The following is a 4,479-nucleotide window of genomic DNA, read 5'->3' on the forward strand; positions in this document are numbered from 1 at the left end:
TCCCTTTCCCTCTCCCTTTCTCTCTCACTCTGTCCCTCAAACAAACAAACAAACAAACAAACAAACCAAAAATAAATAAATTAAATTAAATTAAGTTAAATAAAAAATAATTATTAAAAAAATAAACCAGGTGAACGTTCCATTCTGCTTTGGTCACGCCAAAGGAGATGACACTTTAGAAAAACAATTTCTTGGGACCAGCGGGTGGCGTGGTGGTTGGGGCATTGGACTCCCCGATGGCCAACTGTGGTTTGAGTCCTAGACCTGCCAGCTTGCCTTCTCACTTTCCTTCTCTCTCTGTCTCTCTCTGTTGAGTACACGTGTCCTAGAGATCTCCCTGAAAGGACACATGTCTGTGGGGGTCACCCGGCATCTCTATATAATGCCGTCAGGATGGAAGATGTTCAGAAGCAGCCGCCTTCATAAAAAATGTTTTGGAGATGCATCAGCTATGAACACATCCTAACCAGGAAATACTCTGGCCTTGAGCAATGTACAAAATTGAAAGTTACTTGGGAATGGCTACAAAAACGTAACAAACGCAATACTTTTTTCGGATGAACATGCTCATTACAGACTTTTTCTCCCAAAGAACAACAGCAAAATTCACAGCTATGCAAAACAGATGGGACCTAATGACGATCTTAATTCTGACTTAAACTGGATCCTTTTCAAAAGTCTCCCTGATGTTGTTGTTAATGAATTCCAGCTTATTTTGTCTTGGCTGCTACTTTTTCTAGCTAGATCTCAGTATTCAAACTTGCCTGTGGACATAATTATGCACATTGCAATTAGGTAATTCTGGAGTCATGGTAACATACAGAATGGGGTGGGATGATGCAGATGGGACCCTCCAGGTGCTAATCTAGACAGGAGTAGAGTCTCGTGGGTTCCTCAGCGGTTGATTAAGCTCAGTGTCGACCATTTGATGAATGTTTAGGAGTTACGGGCAGAAGTGAAAACTGTAGATCTTTCTTTATACTGTTATTTTCATGAAGAGGTAAAAGTGGCATATGTATGTTTATATAGCAAAATCTGTTTTTAATAGCATATAGTTTATACCTGTATGCATTTATATTTCTAATAGTATGACACTTTGTGATATTTGTTGAGGGTTGTAGAATTTGTTGAACCCTTGACCTCGTGTATTACAGCCTTACATGTATGTTAACAGTTGTGGTCTCTCTCCCATCCACACACATACCGCACTCTTTTAAGCTGCTCATAAAAAAGATCTACAAGTTCCATGATTCAGTTTTTCTCCACTTTCAATAGATAGAAGAGAAGGTTGATTGGTTTATTCTTTTTTTTTTAATTATGCCTTTAAACTAAAACTCTAATGGCAAATATGCCATTATACACAGTAATGAACTTAAAACAGCAAGAGTAAAAGTTAACAAAAGCTAAACAAAATTTACAGCCTAAACAAAATTTATACAAAAAATAAAGTTAACTATCACTGGTTACATAAAACTTTCCTGATTGATTAAAACCTAATAGTAGAAAACATGCATTTTAGAATCTTTAGTCATCAAGCTCAAAAAGTACCAGTGTATATTTGAAATAATTTCTCTCCAAAGCCAAAGTGTAGTCAAAATTAAATTCAAATAATGTAACACATTTAATGCTAAAAAAATTCAGTATTCATGAAGTGGCGGTAAAGCTGGAGCTCTTCAGGCTTTCTCAGGCTGCAAAGGGCTGTTTCTCTGGGTCACACAGAGCAGACACGACAGAGGCAAGGATGTCACTAAGCTCAGGAGAGGGCAGGACTGCGGGCACCTAGCTCTGACCTCCCAGAAGCATGGGACAAAATGTGTCAACAAAACTCAGACGTGTGAAGGTCACAGGCATCGCTTCTGCTAGCTACAGAGGTGGCAAACCACCCACCCTCACCCTAAAAACTCCTTTCCCAGGTAAATCAAAGCATACAAGGGGAAAAAATTAAAACACACTTCTCTACAGGGTAAGAATGTTTAAATATCAATGTAATTCCTATTTCAAAAATTGTGACGAGAGCCAACAGGTCATAACTGATCACATCTCAAAGATGCATCCAGGGACCAGCAGGTAGCGTAATGGCTATGTCACTGGACTTCCACATAGTCCACCGCGGTTTGCATCCCAGACCCGGTGGCTTAAAACACACCGGGCGCCTGTGAGTGCGGGCCCAAGATCCCGAGAGGAGAATGGAGAAGGGATTGCAGCGTGGCCATCCCCCCAGGGAGTGATTTCTCGCTTTCTGTCTCTCTGTCTCTGTCTGTCTGGTGAGCGCACGCGCCCTATAGCAAAAACCTCTCCAAAAAAAAGATGCATCCAGAGTCAGTTTCTGGTGACTTATCATTAGATAAATCTAGTCCAAAATATTAACTTTGTTTCCAAATACCTTAACCACTAGTATGACTGCAGTGTATTATGTCCCAATTATCAAGCACTGGAAGAGGAAAGAAAAAAAAACACCAGCCAGATGGTCAAGCAGCAGGCAAGAATCGTGGCCCTTTACACAGCAGCATCTGAGTGGCTACTGAGAAGTCAGGAATAATTCTAAAAACAAGAAAATTCATGCATTTTAGTAAATATGTTATAATTTTCACAGTTGAAATTTGCTTAGACATTGCACTTTCTTAATAAGGGCATCCTGATTTTTCTTAATGTGATGCCAAGTCAGGACTTGAACTGGCAGCTTTCTTTTCATTCTTTATTGTTTTTTATACTTCTTGTTCTTTTTTTGTTGTTGTTGCCTTTTCTCATTCTTCATTGCTTTTCTTCTTCGCTCGAACCTCCTCAATATAATCTGATTCTGACAAAGACTCAGAGGACAAAGGCTTATCTTCAGAATACATCTTTCTTTTTGGCTCAATTCTTTAATGTCCTCATAATACATCTTTCTTTTTTGCTTGGTCCTTTAATGTCCTCATCTTTCTCAGTTGCATCTTTTGATTTCTTTCTCTTTTTTAAACTATCCTTACTGTCTGATTCAGTTTCCGATATGGAGCTTTCAGAGGATTTATGTGAATGGTTCTTTTTCTTTCTCCTTTTTCCTTGTTTCTTGTCCTCATCTTCAGAATCTGAAGAACTGCTGGAAGAATCAGAGCTTGGTCAAGAAGAGGATGAATACCTACCAGATTTCTTCTTTTCTTTTTTCTTTTTCTCTCTTTTTATGAGATGATCTCTCACATCCACATAATAATTTCTCTCTGTGTTTTTCTAGTTCTTTCTTCCAGTTCTCATTCATTTTTTTCTCCAAATTCAGTCAAAGCCTTGGAGCTCTTTTTTTTTCTTTTCTAGTTGCTCTTTCACTTCTTCCTAGGTAGGCCTTGGTCGCTTCTGATAATCCTGGATCATTGGCCCTGAAGACTGGGTTGGGCCTCTTGATCTGGTCATTGCTATTGGGTTCATACATGCCACTCGATTGTCCCGCTTCCCCTTGGTGCACGACCAAACGCACAGTCAGATGCCGAAGGAGACCAGGCCGGAGAAGCATCCCAAGTGGGCCTGCCACAGGTCCTCCCAGCTGTATATATTTAACATGTTCAACTTGGTGCTTTGACATATGTACATATGATCACCATATCATATTAACATATCACCTCACAGAGTTACCACTGTCTTTATGTATGTGTGTGAGTGTGTGCATGTAGTGAGCACACCTACGATCTCAGCACCCCCCAGCACACACTGTGACCTGTGCCCTGTGCTCGCTGTACACTAGCACTGAGCTCTCCAGGACGCACTGCCCTCACAGAGCTGAAACTTACTCCCTATTGAACAGCATCTTCCCATTTCGCCCATGGTCCCTCCACACTGTAACCACTGTTCTCTCTGGGAAGACAAAATAACTAACTAACTAACTAACTAACTAACTAACTAACTAACTAAATAAATAAATAAGGGAGTTCAGCTCTTGCAGATCCTACCTATAAGGGCAATCACGCAGTGCCTGTCTTCCTACGCCTGGCTCCTTTCCCTTAGCGTGATGTCCTCCAGTCCATTCATTTGTCACAAATGGCAAGATTTTCTTCTTTTTAGAAGCTGAAAAACAGTTTGTTATAATTTGTTATATATTGACAAATAACTACAACAGACATTGGCATCTGAAAATGAGCTGCTTTCATAACAAAAGTTGTGAAATCAGGGAGCAGCTTTAACTGGGCATTAGGTGGAAGTTAGAAAGACTTTGAGGAGGATTTTAGGAGTTCGATAAGCAGAAACATCCCAAGTTTTCAATTTCTTTGCTAGTCAAACTATTTAGATTAATTAAGATTTTTAGTGAATCGGGACCAGCAGTTAGCATAATGACTATGTTGCTGGATTCCCATGTAGTCGACTGCGGTTCGAGTCCCGGACCCGGTGGCTTAAACTCACGACGGGTGCGTGTGCATGCGTGCCTAAGATCTCGAGAGGAGAATGGAGGAGAGGGGATTGCAGCATGGCCATTCCCCCTGTGGGGTGATTTCTCGCTTTCTGTCTCTCTGTCTCTCT

The 4,479-nt window shown here is 40.6% G+C and overlaps 1 pseudogene; it reads right to left on the bottom strand.

Moving 5' to 3' along the window:
- Positions 1 to 2,853: 2,853 nt before the first annotated feature.
- On the bottom strand, positions 2,854 to 3,447 carry LOC102482940 (protein FAM133B pseudogene; annotated as a pseudogene).
- Between the last annotated feature and the right edge of the window lie 1,032 nt (positions 3,448 to 4,479).

The sequence above is a fragment of the Tupaia chinensis genome, unplaced genomic scaffold (assembly GCF_000334495.1).
Source record: "Tupaia chinensis unplaced genomic scaffold, TupChi_1.0 Scaffold144224_1, whole genome shotgun sequence".
NCBI lineage: Eukaryota > Metazoa > Chordata > Mammalia > Scandentia > Tupaiidae > Tupaia > Tupaia belangeri.